This window comes from Pristiophorus japonicus, chromosome 1 (assembly GCF_044704955.1).
Source record: "Pristiophorus japonicus isolate sPriJap1 chromosome 1, sPriJap1.hap1, whole genome shotgun sequence".
NCBI lineage: Eukaryota > Metazoa > Chordata > Chondrichthyes > Pristiophoridae > Pristiophorus > Pristiophorus japonicus.
Window position 1 is genome coordinate 253,820,675 of NC_091977.1, and position 21,841 is coordinate 253,842,515.

Sequence of the window (21,841 nt, forward strand, 5' to 3'; positions counted from 1 at the left end):
AGTGACGTACGTGATGCGTGAGAAAATTGAAAGTGAACTGGACAGGCTGCTCAGAGAGGGCATAATTTTGGCCATTGAATTCAGCGACTGGACAAGTCCCATCATTCCCATCCTCAAAGCCGATGGCTCGGTTAGGATTTGTGGCGACGACAAAGCCACCATCAACCGAGTGTCGCTGCAAGGCCAATACCCACTTCTGAGAGCGGAGGACCTCTTTGCCATGCTGGCAGGTGGAAAGCTGTTCACGAAGCTGGACCTCACTTCGGCCTACATGACTCAGGAACTGGCTGAAGATTCCAAGCTTCTGACCACCATCACGACACACAAAGGATTATTTGTCTACAACAGGTGCCCGTTTGGCATTCATTTCGGCAGCGGCTATCTTTCAGCGAAATATAGAAAGCTTGCTCAAGTCCATCCCAGGAACGGTCGTATTCCAAGACGACATCCTTATAACGGGTCGAGACACCAAGGAACACCTCCGCAACCTGGAGGAGGTGCTACGCCGATTGGATCGGGTAGGATTGCGGCTGAAAAAGGCCAAGTGCATGTTTTTGGCCCCAGAGGTCGAGTTCCTGGGCAGGAGGGTTGCTGCAGACGGGATCTGGCCCACTGAATCAAAAACTGAGGCGATTCGCCGGGAGCCCAGGCCCGGCAACACATCGGAGTTGCGATCATTCCTGGGACTTTTGAACTATTTTAGGAACTTACTGCCGAACTTAAACACATTGTTGGAGCCGTTACACATGCTCCTCCGTAAAGGTTGTGAATGGTTTTGGGGGGATTGTCAAGAACGGGCTTTCAATAAGGCGAGGAACCTGCTGTGTTCCAACAAACTGTTGACTTTGTATGACCCCTGTAAAAAACTGGTCTTAACATGCGATGCGTCATCCTACGGGGTTGGGTGTGTGTTGCAGCAGGATAACAATGACGGCCGACTCCAACCGGTGGCTTACGTCTCCAGGTCACTCTCCCAGGCAGAGCGTGGATATGGCATGGTCGAGAAGGAGGCACTCGAGTGTGTGTACGGTGTGAAAAAGATGCACCAGTACCTTTTCGGTAGACAGTTCGAGCTAGAGACGGACCACAAGCCGTTAACATCCCTGTTGTCCGACAGCAAGGCTGTCAACGCTAATGCGTCAGCTCGCATACAGCGATGGGCCCTCAAGCTGGCTGCGTATGACTACACCATACGGCACCAACCAGGCCCCGAAATTGCACTGACGCACTCAGCAGGCTCCCACTGGCCACCACCGAGGGGGCGTCAGAGCCGAGCGCCGAGATGGTCATGGCCATTGAGACTTTTGACACTGCGGGCTCCTCCATCACAGCCTGACAGATCAAACTCTGGACCAACAGGGACCCCCTCCTATCCATGACAAAGAAATGTGTCCTAACTGGGAATTGGGCGCCCGCACACAGGGCGTGCCCCGAGGAATTCAGGCCGATTCAGAGACGGATGGATGAACTCTCCATCCAAGCCGACTGCCTTTTATGGGGCAGTCGGGTAGTCATGCCCCAGAAAGGAATGGAAGCATTCAGCAGGGAGCTCCACAGCGAGCACCCTGGCATCGTGTTAATGAAGGCCATTGCCTGGTCACATGTATGGTGGCCGGGGATTGACTCAGACCTGGAACACTGGGTTCGCAGGTGCACAGCGTGTGCCCAGCTAGGCAATGCCCCCAGGGAGGCTCCACTCAGCCCGTGGCCCTAGCCCACCAGGCCATGGTCACGTATTCACATAGACTATGCGGGCCCGTTCATGGGGAAAATGTTCCCGATCGTAGTCGATGCATACTCGAAGTGGATCAAGTGCATCATATTGAACTCGTGCACGACATCCATCACTGTGGAGAGTCTACATACGGTTTTCGCGACCCACGGCTTGCCGGGCATCCTGGTCAGTGACAATGGCCCGTGTTTTACCAGCCATGAATTCCAGGAGTTTATGTCGGGCAATGGGATCAAGCACGTCCGGACAGTGCCGTTCAAGCCGGCTTCCAATGGCCAGGCAGAACAGGCGGTCCAAGTCATAAAACAGGGCATGCTACGCATCCAAGGACCCTCCCTTCAGTACCGCCTATCGCGCCTCCTGCTGGCCTACAGATCCCGGCCGTACTCACTCACGGGAGTCCCGCCAGCGGAACTTCTCATGAAACGCAAGCTCAAGACGCGGCTGTCCCTCATTCACCCAGACCTGACAGACAATGTTGAGGGCAAGTGCCAGTTCCAAACCGAGCTCCATGATCGAGGATCAAGGGGGAGGTATATAGAAATAGATGACCCGGTATTTGTTCTTAACCATGCTTTGGGACCCAAATGGCTTGAGGGCACTATAATCGGCAAAGAAGGAAACAGGGTCATGGTGGTCAGACTAAACAATGGGCAGATATGCCACAAACACTTGGACCAAGTAAAGACAAGGTTCAGCATAGACACAGAGGAACCGGAAGAAGAGCATGATGAGATAGCACCCACACCACTGCCAGCGTACAAGCAACAAAGACAGCCCTCAGCATGCACAGTCCCGGCGGCCAGCCCGGACAGGCCAGAATCACCTCAAGTAACAGAGACGTGTGCTGAGGCTCAGCCACCAGAGCCACAACTGTGGAGCTCCTTGAGAGAGCGCCGACCACCCGTTAGACTTAACCTCTGAAACTAAAAGACTTAAGGGAGGTGATGTCATGTATTTCACCATCTTGCAATGACAATAGTTATGTAACTGTAACTCATGCACACTGTACCTGTACCCCTGAAATGCACATCCTGACCACAGGGGGTGAGCTTGCGGGAGACACTCCTCACCTGGGTTTCCACGTATAAAAGGGGAGGTCCCACCCATGGTCAGCACTCCTTGGTCCTGAGAATAAAGTGAAGGTCACAGAGTGACCGTGTCTGATATATACATGCCTCGTGTGAGTTTGTAACAAGGTGCAGAGACACTACAACTTAACCCTTAAATTAACTTAATTTGGCAACAATACCAAAGGTTACCTACAGATAAGAAAAGAAAAAGAAAAAGAAAAAGATTAAATGCTCATCAATCCACCAGCCAATCACTTACCCGCCTGGCTGTGATGTCACACTTCGATTTCTTTTTACTTCTTTGTTTACCTTCTGCCCCTGTACCAGCTGGCCTCCTCCGACTGCTGAGCTCCTTTTATGGGCCTCGCTGCTCCCGACCTGCTCCACTCTGACCTCCGCCGCTCCCAGCTGCTGGGCCCCTGTTATGGGCCTCGTTGCTCCTGACCTGCTTCGCTCTGACCTTCGCACGACCTTAGATTCTAAACCAGGAAATGTAAGTTAGAATACTTAATTCCAAGTCAAATCATGTACAGAAAACATAATAAAGAGTGGGAAAGAAAGATGAGGTTAAGAGAAAGAGATAAGAGTCAGAAAGAAAAAGTAACAACAATGCAATTAAAAAGTTTTATTTCTTTTAATTCTCCAGCAATAATCAAAATCTGAAGGAATAAGATTCCACACTGGTAATTGTTAATTTTTGGTGCCAGAGAGATTGTTTGCCAATAATTAAGATTTATCACACTGTTAAGGTTTCACTGCACTGGATTGGACAAGCCCTAACTTTTCTGGCATGCTTAATTTGTATTTATCATGTAAGTACCTCAATTTCATACCATTCCATGTGTTTTAATGGCGAGTCTCTCGGCAAGATGCTGGTATAGTGAGGCTTCTGGAGGAGCAGGGCAACTCAGTCAGCAACTTCCTGATTTCCGCGTTTAACTGCGCAAGTGGCATCGCCGGATGTTGCTGTCCGATTTACACTTTAATAATCGTGAGCACTGACAGCCTCACCATTATTTTTACCACAACATATGCATTATTCTTTAACTTTTTGGGTGCACTAATGGGACAGGCTTGTTGTCATTTCTTTTTGATAATTTTCTTTCCAAAGAGAAACATTTCAAATTCTCCAAACTAAAAACAATTGTTCTTTTTTGAGCTGAGCATAACTTATCTTTTTCAGTTTGAAATTTTGAGACATGAACCACAGGCTAATCTTATAAGAGACATGCTCCCAATCCTATTTCTTATGGATCTTGCTATACAACTACATCATTATTAACATCAAAGTACTTTAGTGCTTGAGGGATGATCCTCTTAATCCTAGCCAAACATGTCTCATCATGGCAGTCACACGCTAAGTCAACTTTCTCTAGTATGTCATGAATAGGGGCTCTGATAACTTTGAAGCAACATAACGCAAATAGCAAGTCATTCCGAGAAGGCTCTCGACACTTTGTCAATGGGAGAAGGCATTTTATGTATCGCTTCAAACTTAACAATCTTTGGCTTGCCACATATGACTTTTAATTAATTATGATCTTAGTCCCAACTACTGAAAATAATATATAAATAGGATTCAGTAGTTTCTCCAACATATCATTGTTTAATCTTAATAAGGGGGTTGACTTATGAAGATAGGTTGAGTAGGTTGGGCCTATACCCATTGGAGTTCAGAAGAATGAGAGGTGATCTTATTGGAACATATAAGATGAAGGGGCTCAACAAGGTGGATGCAGAGAGGATGTTTCCACTCATAAGAACATAAGAACTTAAAAATAGGAGCAGGTGTCAGCCATTTGGTCCCACAAGCCTGCTCCGCCATTCACAAAGATCATGGCTGATCTGATCATGAACTCAACTCCACTTCCCTGCCCGCTCCCCATAACCCTTTACTCCCTTAATGCTCAAAAATCTGTCTATCTGCCTTAAATATATTCAATGACCAAGCCTCCGCAGCTCTCTGAGGCAGAGAATTCCATAGATTTACAACCCGCTGAGGGAAGAAATTTCTCCTCATCTCAGTTTTAAATGGACGGCCCCTTATTCTGAGACTACGTCCCCTAGTTTTAGTTTCCCCTATGAGTGGAAATATCATCTCTGCTTCCACCTTGTTGAGGCCCCTCATTATCTTATAAGTTTCAATAAGATCACCTCTCATTCTTCTGAACTCCAATGTGTATAGGCCCAACCTACTCAACCTATCCTCATAAGTCAATTCCTTCATCTCCGGAATCAACCTAGTGAAACTTCTCTGAACAGCATCCAATGCAATTATATCCTTCCTTAAATACGGAGACCAAAACTGTAAGCAGTACTCCAAGTGTGGCCTACGCCTGCTCCTATTAATTATGTTCTTATGTTCTTATTAGTCAAAAACTGATGACCATCATGTGCCTTCCAGTGCTTGTAGTCCACACTGTAGCGGTTCTGACATGTTTTGTTTGGCAGCTTAATAATTCATTCTCATAAGTTGTTTCATATTCTCCTTAAATGTTTCCAATTAATTGCCGTCTTGCAAGAAATGGTACATTTTGACTAATAGATTTGTAGAACTATTAATTTGCTGCATTCACCATGCTTATGGTTGTGATTTATGTGAAGTGAATTGTTGGCTGAAAAAAGAAGACAGAGCAGCAGGCCATGATAAAAATAGCATGCAGTAAGTACACTTCTTTTTCTTCTCTTCCATTCCTAGTGGCACACAAGGCAACCCATTTCTTCAATTGCTTTACGTCCACGAGATCGTGATCTGGGTTGCTTCCATAAGACCCCTTTGTATAGAAACATAGAAATATACAGTGCAGAAGGAGGCTATTTCGGCCCATCAAATCCGCGCCAGCCTACAAAGAGCCACACGGCCTTCGGTCAGCAGCTCTGAAGGTTGCATATAAACCTATGAACAATGAACAATGGCAGACAGGTAAAGAGCACCCAGCCCATCCAGTCCGCCCCACATAACTGCGACATCCCTTGCACCGAAACATTCTACATTCCACCCCAATCAGAGCCATGAAATCTCCAGGGAGAGCAAAAAAAAGATTAAAAACCCAGGCCAATTGGGAAAAAAAATCTGGGAAAATTCCTCTCTGACCCATCCAGGTGATCAAAACTAGTCCAGGAGATCACCCTGGCCGTATTCAATTCCCTGCAGTACTTACCATCAAATCTGTGCCAGCCAACAAAAGGTCATCCGGTCTCATCCCAATTACCAGCTCTAGGTCCGTAACTCTGCAGGTTACAGCACTTCAAGAGCCCATTCAAGCATCTTTTAAATGTGGTGAGGGTTTCTGCATCCACCACCCTTCCAGGCAATGAGTTCCAGACCCCCACAACCCTCTGCGTGAAGAAGCCTCACCTCAAATCCCCTCTGAACCTTCCACCAACCACCTTAAAACTTTGTCCTCTCATAATTGACCCCTCCACCAAGGGAAATAGGCCCTTGCTATCCACTATACACAGGCCCCTCAAAATTTTGTACACGTCAATGAGGTCTCCTCTCAGCCTCCTCAGTTCCAATGAGAATAAACCCAGCCTATTCAATATGTCCTCATAACTAAGATTCTCCATTCCAGGCAGCATCCTTGTAAATCTCCTCTGCACCTTCTCTAGTGCAATCACAACCTTCCTATAATAAGGTGACCCGAACTGCACGCAATACTCCAGCTGTGGCCTAACCAGAGTATTATACAAGTTATGCATAACCTCCCTGCTCTTGTATTCTATGCCTCGGCCAATAAAGGCAAGCATTTCGTATGCCTTCTTAACCACCTTATCTACCTGGCCTGCTACTTTCAGGGATCTGTGGTCAAGCACTCCAAGGTCCCTTTGTTCATCTACACTTTAGTGGCCTATCGTTTAATGTGTATAAAATCCTTTCCTTATTAGCCCTCCCAAAGTGCATTAATTACCTCACACTTCTCTGAATTAAATTCTATTTGCCACTGCTCTGCCCACCTGACCAGTAGATTGATATCCTCCTGCAGTCCATGACTTTCCTCTTCATTATCAACCACACAGCCAGTTTTAGTGTCATTTGCAAACTTCTTAATCATACTCCCTATATTCAAATCTAGATCATTGATGTATACCACAAAAAGCAAGGGACCCAGCACTGAGCCTTGCGGAACACCACTGGACACATTTTCGAATCACAAAAGCACCCATCAACCATTACCCTTTGCTTCCTACCTCTAAGCCAATTTTGGATCCAACTTGCACTTTGCCCTGGATCCAATGGGCTTTAACCTTCGTGACCAGTCTACCATGTGGGACCTTATCAAAAGCTTTGCTAAAGTTCCTATATACTACATCGTACGCACTACCCTCATCGAACTTCCTGGTTACCTCTTCAAAAAATGTATTTATGTGGACAGATTGTTAGCCTGATCAGGGCGGACCTATTAGACACGTTGGGTGGCAATCACTCCACTCCCATCGGGCATGGGTACAACAACCAGATGTCAACTCAATATTCAGAGGCTGGAGCTCTGTTCGCCATGGCTACGATCTCTGCGCTCCTCCAATTCTGGCCTCTTTTGCATCGCTGAATTTCATCGCTCCACCATTGGCAGCCATTTATTTCAAAGGGGATGGAGTATAAAAGCAGGGAAGTCTTGCTACCATTATACAGCTTATTGGAGAGGCCACACCTGGAATACTGCATACAGTTTTGGTTTCCATATTTACGAAAGGATATACTTGCTTTGGAGGCAGTTCAGGGAAGGTTCACTAGGTTGATTCCGGAGATGAGGGGGTTGACTTATGAGGAAAGATTGAGTAGGTTGGGCCTCTATTCATTGAAATTCAGAAGAATGAGAGGTGGTCTTATCGAAATGTATAAGATATAAGGGGGCTTGACAAGGTGGATGCAGAGAGGATGTCTCCACTAATAGGGGAGACCAGAACTAGGGGGCATAATCTTAGAATAAGGGGCCGCCCATTTAAAACTGAGATGAGGAGGAATTTCTTCTCTCAGAGAGTTGTAAATCTGTGGAATTCACTGCCTCAGAGAGCTGTGGAAGTTGGGACATTGAATAAATTTAAGACAGAGATAGACAGCTTCTTAACTGATAAGGAATTAAGGGGTTATGGAGAGCGGGCAGGGAAGTGAACCTGAGTCCATGATCGGATCAGCCATAATCGTACTAAATGGCGGAGCAGGCTCGAGGGGCCATATGGACTACTCCTGCTCCTATTTATTATGTTCTTATGTTCTTATTCCTTTATCTGCCTTGGCCCTAAGTGTTGGAATTCCCTCCCTAAACCTCTCCGCCTCTCTCTCCCTCTTTAACTCGTTCCTTAAAATGTATCTCTATGACCAAATTTTTGGCCGCCTATCCCAATATCTCTCCATGTGGCTCAATGTAAAATTCTGTATGATAACGCTCATTTGAAACAATCTGAGATATTTTCATTTGTTAAATGTGCTGTAAAAATGTAAGTTGTAGTTGTTACATTTGGTGAAATGTAACAACGACTCCATCACATTTGGTGAAATGGCTTTCCCCTCTCTGCAGAAGACTTTGTCTGCCATTTGGATAGTTCCATTAGCAGTGCTCACAATTACTATTTATAAGTAGGGTAATAACCATACCATTTAACCCTTAGACTGCTGATAGGTTCAGAGAAATCCTGTTTTGTACAGTATTTTTTAAATGGTGAGAGTATATTTTAAATGTTGAGAGATTGGGAAATGTCGGTATTCAGAGAGACCTGGGTGTCCTTGTACATGAATTACTGAAAGTTAACATGCAGGTACAGCAAGTAATTAAGAAAGCAAATGGTATGTTGGCCTTTATTACAAGAGGATTTGAGTATTAGAGTAAAGACGTCTTACTGCAATTATATTGGGCCCTGGTGCGACCGCACCTGGAGTATTGTGTACAGTTTTGGTCTCCTTACCTAAGGAAGGATGTACTTGCCATAGAGGGAGTGCAACGAAGGTTCACCAGACTGATTCCTGGGATGGGGGGATTGTCCTATGAGGAGAGATTGAGTAGACTAGACCTATATTCTCGAGAGTTTAGAAGAATGAGAGATGATATTGAAACATACACAATTCTTACACGGCTTGACAGGGAGGATGTTTCCTCTGGCTGGGGATTCTAGAACCAGGGGTCTCAGAATAAGGGGTCGACCATTTAGGACTGAGATAAGGAAAAACTTCTTCACTCAGAGGGTGGTGAATCATTGGAATTCTCTACCCCAGAGGCCTGTGGCGGCTCAGTCGTTGAGTATATTCAAGACAGAGATCGATAGATTTTTGGATATTAAGGGAATCAAGGGATATGGAGACAGTGCAGGAAAGTGGAGCTGAGGTAGAAGGTCAGCCATGATCATATTGAATGGTGGTGCAGGCTCAAGGGGCCGAATGGCTGCCTCCTGCTCCTATTTCTTATGTAAGTTATCAGCTTATTCAATGCTGAAAATAATACTGATATATAAATAAAGCTACCCCTATTAAGGATAGTTTTAATACTATAATATTAATCCTCAATTACTAAATCAAACAATTAAAACATAATTTAGCATAAAAATAAAATTGAAATACTGCGCTTGAACTGTTCCCTTTCCATTTTTATTTATTTTAACATTATTTATTTCTACTTCTATTCCAATGGTTTGACCTCTATATTACAGGTTTAAGAGTAAGATATGTTACTTACTGTTACAATTTGAGCTCTCTGCCTCCCCTTAAACTTGTATCCACAGCAAAAAGGAATTTGCCATAAGCAGGCCAGCACCTGCTGTGAACTGAAACTTGCACCCTTTGGCATGACATGTCTATGACGTGACTGGGATCATTTGCCACATAACTAACAAATCACTTTGTAACCACAGGACTGCACAGTGCACACCACAGGGGAAGGAGTAGGTAACTTTCACCTTCACCGCCTGGGTGCTAATCTGACCGTGTATCACCCGTCCAATATATAGAATCTGCCAGCGATATCCACATTTATTAATTGTTTCTTCATTATATGCTATTATTATTTATTACTCTGATATCTCTTCGCCTAAAAGTCATCTCACAATTGAATCTAATCTCTTCCTCTTCTTCCAGACAGTTATATCAATGTCCAGAGGTTGGTAACTGGGAGTGTACCCATGGAGCCCTTGAGGACTGGAGTGACTCTCATCCTAGTGATGTTGATGGCCTTCAGTGCTGACCCAGCTCAATCCAGAAGCTCCCTCCTGTGCTGTTATTAGAGGAGATAGCAATGATGGAGGTGCATTGTCACTATTCATGAGAAACAGATACATCTGCAACTGTTCCTTGAAGCGCACTTATCCTGAACATGGGCTCAGTTGGGCTACTGACCTGTGTGAGCACAGGGCAAATAGTTTCATTTAGCACTGACCTGTCACCATTTGTCTTATTATTCCCTGTAGCTGGGAGTCATTTTCTTAAACAAAAAGATTTTTCATTAGCTAAAAACTAGATTCAAAGACAGGGTTTTCAACCAATGAAACATTCTGATTCTGAAGTTTGACCTGGCTGATCTTTTTGATCCCTATAAACAGAGCTTAGATGAGTAAACTTGTTTGTGGAACTGCAAGGGTTAGTAACTTGCCACTACAGAAGCCCAAGATCCAGGAAGGGAATTAAAGGGGCTGACGAGCCCTGAAGACCTGAATGAAGCATCCATCACCCCCCATTGAAGGCTTCAGCCCAGAGTAAGGTTTTCAGCAAGAGCGTCTCTGCCACTGTCTGGAAGAAGAGGAAGCCACATGTCACTCACACTCCATTTGTGTACTTACTGCCGCTTCTACATGGTGGCCTCATGAAGTAGTGGTAAGTATGGTGGATAACAAGAAAATCGATTGGGACCATAGGCCCTGCTTCCACTGATTAAGAATCAGTTTGGTTGGAGATAATAAGTAATAAGGAAAGGAATTCACTGGTGTGAGTAGTCGCTAGGCTCACTAGCAGTACCTACACTGTAGGACAGAGTATTAATCAAGAAATAATGGAGACTTGTAAGAAAGGTATGGCAATAATCATGGGCGATTTTAATCTTCTTATAGATTGGATAAATCAAACTGGCCAAGGTAGCCCTGAGAATGAGTTCATAGAGTGTATTCAGGTTGGTTTCTTAGAACAATACGTTGTGGAATCAACCAGGGCACAGGCTATTTTAGATCTGGTAATATGTAATGAGATAGAATTAATTAATAATCTCATAGTAAATGATCCTCTAGGGAAGAGTGATCATAGCATGTTAGAATTTCAAATTCAGTTTGAGTGTGAGAAAGTTGTGTCCTGAACTTAAATAAAGGCAATTACAAAGGTCTGAAGACAGAGTTGACTAAAGTGGACTGGGAAAATAGATAAGCAGCGGCAAACATTTAAGGAGATAATTCATAGCTCTAAGCAAAGATATATTCTGGTGAGAAAGAAAGATTCTAGGAGAAGGATGAACCATCCATGGCTAACTATGGAAGTTAAGGATGGTATCACATTGAAAACAAAGGCATACAATGTTGTAAAGATTAGTGGAAGGCCAGAGGATTGGGAAATCTTTAGAAACCAACAAAGGACAATTAAAAGAATAAGAAAGAGAGAGAAGATAGATTATGAGGGTAAACTAGCAAGAAATATAAAAACAGACCAAGAGCTTCTACAGGAAAATACAAGGAAGAGAGTAGCTAAAGTAAATATTGGTCCTTTAGAGGATGAGACTGGGGAATTAATAATGGGAAACAGAGAAATGGCAGAGACTTTGAACAAATATTTTGTATCGGTCTTCACGGTAGAAGACACTAAAAGTATCCCAATAATAATAGATAAAGCGGCTATAGGGAGTGGGGAACTTCAAATAATCACTATCACTGGAGAAAAAATATGAGGCAAATTAATGGAACTAAAGTTGGACAAGTCCCCTGGACCTGATGGCCTGCATCCAAGGGTCTTAAAAGAAATGGCTGCAGAGACAGTGGATGCATTGGTTGTAATCTACCAACATTCCCTGGATTCTGGGGAGGTCCCAGCGGATTGGAAAACCACAAATATAATGCCCCTATTCAAGAAAGGATGGAGACAGTTAGCCTAACATCTGTCATTGGGTAAATGCTGGAGTCCATTATTGAGGAAGTAGTAGCAGGACATTTAGAAAATCATAATATAATCAAGCAGAGTCAGCTTGATTTTATGAAAGGGTAATCATGTTTGAAAAATTTTCTGGAGTTCTTTGAGGATGTAACGAGCAAGATGGTTAAAGGCAGAACCAGTAGATGAAGTGTATTTGGATTTCCAGAAGGCATTCGATAAGGTGCCACATAAAAGGTTACTGCACAAGATAAGAGCACATGGGGTTGGGGGGAAAAAGAGTGGGAGAGCTATAGTGATAGGGGACGCTATTGTAAGGGAAATAGATAGGAGTTTCTGCGGCCGTAACCGAGACTCCAGGATGGTATGTTGCCTCCCTGGTGCAAGGGTCAAGCATGTCTCGGAGCGGCTGCAGAGCATTCTGGAGAGGGAGGGTGAACAGCCAGTTGTCGTGGTACATGTAGGTACCAACGATATAGGTAAGAAGCGGGAAGAGGTTCTACAAGCTGAATTTAGGGAGCTAGGAGTTAAATTAAAAAGTAGGACCTCAAAGGTAGTAATCTCTGGATTGCTACCAGTGCCACGGCTAATCAGAGTAGAGGGAGCAGGATAGTTAGAATAAATACGTGGCTTGAGCAGTGGTGCAAGAGGGAGGGATTCAAATTCCTGGGACATTGGAACCAGTTCTGGGGGAAGTGGGACCTGTACAAAAGGGACGGTCTTCACTTGGGCAGGACTGGAACTGATGTCCTTAGGGTAATATTTGCTAATGCAGTTCGGGAGTGTTTAAACTAATATGGCAGGGGGATGGGAACCTATGCAGCGAGATAGGGCGAAGTAATATGGAGTCAGAAACAGATGGTACAAAGGTAAAAAGCAATAGTGGAAGGCCGAGTAAACAAAGGCAAGAAACAAAAAGGCCACATGACATCTTAATTTTAAAAGGACAAAGGGTGTTAAAAAAAAACAAGCCTGAAGGCTTTGTGTCTTAATGCAAGGAGTATCCGTAATAAGGTGGATGAATTAACTGTGCAAATAGATGTTAACGGATATGATGTGATTGGGATTACAGAGACGTGGCTCCAGGATGATCAGGGCTGGGAACTCAACATCCATGGGTATTCAACATTCAGGAAGGATAGAATAAACGGAAAAGGAGGTGGGGTAGCATTGCTGGTTAAAGAGGAGATTAATGCAATAGTTAGGAAGGACATTAGCTTGGATGATGTGGAATCTATATGGGTAGAGCTGCAGAACACCAAAGGGCAAAAAACATTAGTGGGAGTTGTGTACAGATCTCCAAACAGTAGTAGTGATGTTGGGGAGGGCATCAAACAGGAAATTAGGGGTGCATGCAATAAAGGTGCAGCAGTTATCATGGGTGACTTTAATATGCATATAGATTGGGCTAACCAAACTGGAAGCAATAGGGTGGAGGAGGATTTCCTGGAGTGCATAAGGGATGGTTTTCTAGACCAATATGTCTAGGAACCAACTAAGGGGGAGGCCATCTTAGACTGGATGTTGTATAATGAGAGAGGATTAATTAGCAATCTCGTTGTACGAGGCCCCTTGGGGAAGAGTGACCATAATATGGTGGAATTCTGCATTAGGATGGAGAATGAAACTGTTAATTCAGAGACCATGGTCCAGAACTTAAAGAAGGCTAACTTTGAAGATATTAGGCGTGAATTGGCTAGGATAGATTGGCGAATGATACTTAAGGGGTTGACTGTGAATGGGCAATGGCAGACATTTAGAGACCGCATGGATGAACTACAACAATTGTACATCCCTGTCTGGCGTAAAAATAAAAAAGGGAAGGTGGCTCAACCGTGGCTATCAAGGGAAATCAGGGATAGTATTAAAGCCAAGGAAGTGGCATACAAATTGGCCAGAAATAGCAGCGAACCTGGGGACTGGGAGAAATTTAGAACTCAGCAGAGGAGGACAAAAGGTTTGATTAGGGCAGGGAAAATAGAGTACGAGAGAAAGCTTGCAGGGAACATTAAGACAGACTGCAAAAGTTTCTATAGGTATGTAAAGAGAAAAAGGTTAGTAAAGACAAACATAGGTCCCCTGCAGTCAGAATCAGGGGAAGTCATAACGGGGAACAAAGAAATGGCAGACCAATTGAACAAATACTTTGGTTCGGTATTCATTAAGGCGGACACAAACAACCTTCCGGATATAAAAGGGGTCAGAGGGTCTAGTAAGAAGGAGGAACTGAGGGAAATCCTTATTAGTCGGGAAATTGTGTTGGGGAAATTGATAGGATTGAAGGCCGATAAATCCCCAGGGCCTGATAGACTGCATCCCAGAGTACTTAAGGAGGTGGCCTTGGAAATAGCGGATGCATTGACAGTCATTTTCCAACATTCCATAGACTCTGGATCAGTTCCTATGGAGTGGAGGGTAGCCAATGTAACTCCACTTTTTAAAAAAGGAGGGAGAGAGAAAACAGGGAATTATAGACTGGTCAGCCTGACATCAGTAGTGGGTAAAATGATGGAATCAATTATTAAGGATGTCATAGCAGCGCATTTGGAAAGAGATGACATGATAGGTCCAAGTCAACATGGATTTGTGAAAGGGAAATCATGCTTGACAAATCTTCTGGAATTTTTTGAGGATGTTTCCAGTCGAGTGGACAAGGGAGAATCAGTTGATGTGGTATATTTGGACTTTCAGAAGGCTTTCGACAAGGTCCCACACAAGAGATTAATGTGCAAAGTTAAAGCACATGGGATTGGGGGTAGTGAGCTGACTTAGATTGAGAACTGTTGTCAGACAGGAAGCAAAGAGTAGGAGTAAATGGGTACTTTTCAGAATGGCAGGCAGTGACTAGTGGGGTACCGCAAGGTTCTGTGCTGGGGCCCCAGCTGTTTACATTGTGCATTAATGATTTGGATGAGGGGATTAAATGTAGTATCTCCAAATTTGCGGATGACACTAAGTTGGGTGTCAGTGTGAGCTGCGAGGAGGATGCTATGAGGCTGCAGAGTGACTTGGATAGGTTAGGTGACTGGGCAAATGCATGGCAGATGAAGTATAATGTGGATAAATGTGAGGTTATCCACTTTGGTGGTAAAAACAGAGAGACAGACTATTATCTGAATGGTGACAGATTAGGAAAAGGGAAGGTGTAATGAGACCTGGGTGTCATGGTACATCAGTCATTGAAGGTTGGCATGTAGGTACAGCAGGCGGTTAAAAAGCAAATGGCATGTTGGCCTTCATAGCGAGGGGATTTGAGGACAGGGGCAGGGAGGTGTTACTACAGTTGTACAGGGCCTTGGTGAGGCCACACCTGGAGTATTGTGTACAGTTTTGGTCTCCTAACTTGAGGAAGGACAATCTTGCTATTGAGGGAGTGCAGCGAAGGTTCACCAGACTGATTCCCGGGATGGCGGGACTGACATATCAAGAAAGACTGGATCAACTGGGCTTGTATTCACTGGAGTTCAGAAGAATGAGAGGGGATCTTCTCAAAACGTTTAAAATTCTGATGGGTTTAGACAGGTTAGATGCAGGAAGAATGTTCCCAATGTTGGGGAAGTCCAGAACCAGGGGTCACAGTCTAAGGATAAGGGGTAAGCCATTTAAGACCGAGATGAGGAGAAACTTCTTCACCCAGAGAATGGTGAACCTGTGGAATTCTCTACCGCAGAAAGTTGTTGAGGCCAATTCACTAAATATATTCAAAAAGGAGTTAGATGTAGTCCTTACTACTAGGGGGATCAAGGGGTATGGCGAGTACGCAGGAATGGGGTACTGAAGTTGCATGTTCAGCCATGAACTCATTGAATGGCGGTGCAGGCTCGAAGGGCCGAATGGCCTACTCCTGCACCTATTTTCTATGTTTCTATGTTTCTAATATATTAGCATGGACAGAGGATTGGCTAACTAACAGAAAACAGAAAGTTGGGATAAATGGGTCATTTTCAATTGGCAAAGTGTAACTAGCGGGGTGCCACAGGGAGCAGTGCTGGGGCCTCAACTATTTATAATCTATATTAATGACTTGGATGAAGGGACCGAGTAAAATGTAGCCAAATTTGCTGATGATACAAAGATAGATGGGAAAGCAAGTTGTGAGGACACGAAGAATCTGCAAAGGGATATAGAATGATAAAGTAAGTGGGCAAAAATTTGGCAGATGGAGTATAATATGGGAAAATGTGAGGTTATGCACTTTGGTAGGAAAAATTAAAAAGCAAATTGTAATTTAAATGGAGAGAGATTACAAAATGCAGTGCTACAGAGGGATCTGCGGGTACTTGTGCATGAAACACAAAAAGTTAGCATGCAGGTACAGCAATTAATTAGGAAGGCGAATGGAATGTTGGTCTTTGTTGCAAGGCGGATGAAGGATCAAAATAGGGAAGTCTTGCTACAACTGTGCAGGGTGTTGACGAGACCACACCTGAAGTACTGCATACAGTTTTGGTCTCCTTATTTAAGGAAGGATATCCTTGCATTGGAGGCAGTTCAGTGAAAGTTCACTCGATTGATTCCAGAGATGAAGGAGTTGTCCTGTGAAGATAGGTTGAGCAGGTTGGGCCTCTACACATTGGAGTTTAGAAGAATGAAAGGTGATCTTATTGAAACGTATAAGATTCTGAGGGGGCTTGGCAGCGTAGATGCAGAGAGGATGTTTCCCCTCGTGGGCGAATCTAGAACTAGGGGGCATAGTTTCAGAATAGGGGTCGCACATTTAAAACGGAGTTGAGGAGAAAATTCTTCTCTCAGAGGATTGTGAATCTTTGGAATTCTCTACCCCAGAGAGCTGTGGAGGCTGGGTCATTGAATATATTTAAGGTGGAGATAAACAGATTTTTGAGCGATAAGGGAGTCAAGGGTTATGGAGAATTTATCAGAAAAGTGGAGTTGAGGCCAAGATCAGCTCAACCATGATCTTATTGAGTGGCAGAGCAGTATCGAGGGGCCAAATGGCCTACTCCTGCTCCTATTTCTTATGTTCTTATATGCAGGGAAGTAATGGGAAGTGACTGGCCTGGCTGTTAGAGGGAGACCTTTGTCGGATGGTGAGATAGCAGCAGGCATCACTGCCCAAATATTCCAAAATTCTCTGCTAATTTCGGGCGGGGTCGTGGAGATCTTCCCAGACAGCCAATTTCAAAATATATTTATAATGCTTCAGAGTCGTAAAGACAGAAATGTAGGCAAAGCTTGTGATCACTTATTACTGTCCCCTGACCTCCGAGTGCTGATTGAGGTAGCTCTGGGGACTGAATGAAGCAGCAAAGTATTTGCAGCTCCAGCTTTGAATAAATTATGCAACTGAAGAACCATTCTTGACAATGATGTGGTAGACTTGGCAACGTATATGTGAAAGGTAATAAGGATGATAATGACATTGGACCTGAAGGGACATGACAGATTTCCTCTCCATCTATTAACGCCCTTATTCCCTAGAGACACTCGAATGAGGGATGAAAGAGATTGAAATTCTGTTGAAACATTTACCCAACCATCAACATTTTAGTAGTCACAGAAGTTTGAGATCTTATATATTTCTATGAACTATCTCTAAGGCCTTATTTTTTTTCGATCCAGCAAAATAGGAGAGAAGCAAATTTTCCTGTTATTTTGAACCCACTCCTCACAGAAGGAGGCAACTTCAGCCCATCGTTCTGTCACTAGCTATGTGAAACGACTGTTTGCACCAGTTTTCCAGGTTTCAGCCACTCTTCCGCCAAAGTTTTAATGGATAGATGGGGTGAACACCCATAGGAATTCTACCCCAATATATCAATAGAGGCAGTATGCCCACATTCCAATTCCAGCTCTTGTGTGATATTTTGATGAATGCGTTTATTGTGTATACACTTTCCAGTGTGTGATGTATAGAGGTTTATTATGTTAAAATTAAATTAATATTCTCTTGTCAAAGCATGACATATTTTAAGCTTTCTTTAATCAAGTTAATACATTGTGGTGATGTCCTGAAAATTAGCAATAAATATCATTAATTTCAAATAGCAGCTTTGTGCCATTACATATCCTAGCGAATGTTATACTGTACATTAGGTATTGACCAATGTATAATAACTGAACTGACCTGAATCTTCCCCATTTCTCCTGGCTTGTGTTCTTTTGCTAAACTAAGTAATTTACTGATTTCTTTGTCTCGCGTTCTGTCTGTTAAATACTCAATGTTAACATCTTTCTTCTCCATCAAAACTATGTTGCACTGATTTCTCTGACCTTTGTGCACAGGCATCACCAATTTCCTGGGCACAAAGGTCAGGAGAGGGGGGTGGTGACTTCTATCTTGCATCTTGAGGAGAGGATGCTGAGGCCTGGTTGGGCCTTCAGCAGGTGTGGGTCCAATGATTTCCTGTAAATCAGGTGTGAGGAGGAGTTTCCAGCTTCCTACCTCTGCTACCTCGTTTCAGTGTGTTAGAGGAGGATGGGTGGTCTTACTTATGTTACTCAAAATAAAATGGTTCACAGCATTATTTATACATGTCCACAGATTTATTAAGAATAGAGTAAACACTATTATTGACAATAATTATACATACACTTAACAGCAACACTTACAACAAAGCCTTGCGAGCCTCAGACGGTAAATTCAAAACACGTTACAGTTTCCAGCTTAGTGTACTTGGTTGGCCAATCCTTTGAATGCCTATGTATTTGTCCAAACACCTGCTTTTTATGCCCCTTTTCACAACTGATATGTGATTATTTGTATATTCCATAGCATTAGCTAATACACAATAATCATTCAACACTGTGCTTGCAGACATAGATCCGTGCTCGCTCCCTAATTTGACTCACACTCCGTAACTTTTCAGATTTCTTAGGGGAGAAATTTGGTTATACCCCGTTTGGGGGCGGTAACCGAGGGGGGTGGGACTTCCTGTGCCCGTGCGGAGGTCCCACCCCGGCCACACAATTCCGGTTGTTGCCCCTCACAGGAAGTGGAGCACAATCTCACGTGCTCCAATTCCCTTTTGGCGCGTGTTCAGGGGCGCTATGCGGGAGGATCGGGAGCGCTACGCAGCTTCTCCGCGTAGCGCTGACATGTTTCAACGCCCCTCCCTTTCCACTAAAGGAGATGGATGTTGCGAACTCTGCAGGCCCTTTGAAGACCTCCACTGGGCCACCAGGGCTGCGTGCTGCCATGGCTGCAGCCTGGCACCGAGATGGAGGGCCGGACTGCATGATGGTGACCCATGATGGTGAAAGCACCAGCGAACAGGCCGAACGGTGAGTCAGGAAAAAACAAGAATAGCGGAGCGTGGCACAGCACATCTCCCCTTTAAGGTTTGCCCCATGATGGGTCACCAGCCCAGCATCACCTGTGGTAGCCTCACAGGACGCGAGCCAATTTCCAGGCAAAAAGTGGTCGCCGCGCATGGCGATGATGTTATCGCCGGAAACGCAGCAGTCCGGGACAGAACTTAAAGAAGGGTAACTTTGAAGGTATGAGGCGTGAATTGGCTAGGATAGATTGGCGAATGATACTGAAGGGGTTGACTGTGGATGGGCAATGGCAGACATTTAGAGACCGCATGGATGAACTACAACAATTGTACATTCCTGTCTGGCGTAAAAATAAAAAAGGGAAGGTGGCTCAACCGTGGCTATCAAGGGAAATCAGGGATAGCATTAAAGCCAAGGAAGTGGCATAAAAATTGGCCAAAAATAGCAGCGAACCCGGGGACTGGGAGAAATTTAGAACTCAGCAGAGGAGGACAAAGGGTTTGATTAGGGCAGGGAAAATGGAGTACGAGAAGAAGCTTGCAGGGAACATTAAGACGGATTGCAAAAGTTTCTATAGATATGTAAAGAGAAAAAGGTTAGTAAAGACAAATGTAGGTCCCCTGCAGTCAGAATCAGGGGAAGTCATAATGGGGAACAAAGAAATGGCGGACCAATTGAACAAGTACTTTGGTTCGGTATTCACTGAGGAGGACACAAACAACCTTCCGGATATAAAAGGGGTCGGAGGGTCTAGTAAGGAGGAGGAACTGAGGGAAATCCTTATTAGTCGGGAAATTGTGTTGGGGAAATTGATGGGATTGAAGGCCGATAAATCCCCAGGGCCGGATGGACTGCATCCCAGAGTACTTAAGGAGGTGGCCTTGGAAATAGTGGATGCATTGACAGTCATTTTCCAACATTCCATTGACTCTGGATCAGTTCCTATGGAGTGGAGGGTAGCCAATGTAACCCCACTTTTTAAAAAAGGAGGGAGAGAGAAAACAGGGAATTATAGACCGGTCAGCCTGACATCGGTAGTGGGTAAAATGATGGAATCAATTATTAAGGATGTCATAGCAGTGCATTTGGAAAGAGGTAATATGATAGGTCCAAGTCAGCATGGATTTGTGAAAGGGAAATCATGCTTGACAAATCTTCTGGAATTTTTTGAGGATGTTTCCAGTCGAGTGGACAAGGGAGAACCAGTTGATGTGGTATATTTGGACTTTCAGAAGGCTTTCGACAAAGTCCCACACAAGAGATTAATGTGCAAAGATAAAGCACATGGGATTGGGGGTAGTGTGCTGACATGGATTGAGAACTGGTTGTCAGACAGGAAGCAAAGAGTAGGAGTAAATGGGGACTTTTCAGAATGGCAGGCAGTGACTAGTGGGGTACCACAAGGTTCTGTGCTGGGGCCCCAGCTGTTTACACTGTACATTAATGATTTAGACGAGGGGATTAAATGTAGTATCTCCAAATTTGCGGATGACACTAAGTTGTGTGGCAGTGTGAGCTGCAAGGAGGATTCTATGAGGCTGCAGAGCGACTTGGATAGGTTAGGTGAGTGGGCAAATGCATGGCAGATGAAGTATAATGTGGATAAATGTGAGGTTATCCACTTTGGTGGTAAAAACAGAGAGACAGACTATTATCTGAATGGTGACAGATTAGGAAAAGGGGAGGTGCAAAGAGACCTGGGTGTCATGGTACATCAGTCATTGAAGGTTGGCATGCAGGTACAGCAGGCGGATAAGAAAGCAAATGGCATGTTGGCCTTCGTAGCGAGGGGATTTGAGTACAGGGGCAGGGAGGTGTTGCCACAATTGTACAGGGCCTTGGTGAGGCCACACCTGGAGTATTGTGTACAGTTTTGGTCTCCTAACCTGAGGAAGGACATTCTTGCTATTGAGGGAGTGCAGCGAAGGTTCACCAGACTGATTCCCGGGATGGCGGGACTGACCTATCAAGAAAGACTGGATCAACTAGGCTTGTATTCACTGGAGTTCAGAAGAATGAGAGGGGACCTCATAGAAACGTTTAAAATTCTGACGGGGTTAGACAGGTTAGATGCAGGAAGAATGTTCCCAATGTTGGGGAAGTCCAGAACCAGGGGTCACAGTCTAAGGATAAGGGGGAAGCCATTTAGGACCGAGATGAGGAGGAATTTCTTCACCCAAAGAGTGGTGAACCTGTGGAATTCTCTACCACAGAAAGTTGTTGAGGCCAATTCACGAAATATATTCAAAAAGGAGTTAGATGAATTCCTTACTACTAGGGGGATCAAGGGGTATGGCGAGAAAGCAGGAATGGGGTACTGAAGTTGCATGTTCAGCCATGAACTCATTGAATGGCGGTGGAGGCTAGAAGGGCCGAATGGCCTACTCCTGCACCTATTTTCTATGTTTCTATGTTTCTACCAGTGCTTGCATCTCCACCAACTCCCACAAAATGTCGCGGGAGCTGGTCGGGCCCCACCCCCCTCACAGGCGAAAATACATTGACGCCACATTGGCACACACTGGAGGTGCTAATGGGAGGCGCAGATCAGGGGCATTTTGGCCTTCCTAACAAAGGGAGCTATCTACTCTATTCTGCATTTGTACAATAACATTATTAGCTAGAGCTCTCTGACTGGAATGTCATTAAGAATATTACTTTCCACTGCATTAATAAAGTAAAGTAAGTCTGTCATGATTTTTCTTCTATTCTTCTCATAGGCTAACTTAAAAGGCAAAAGCTAAA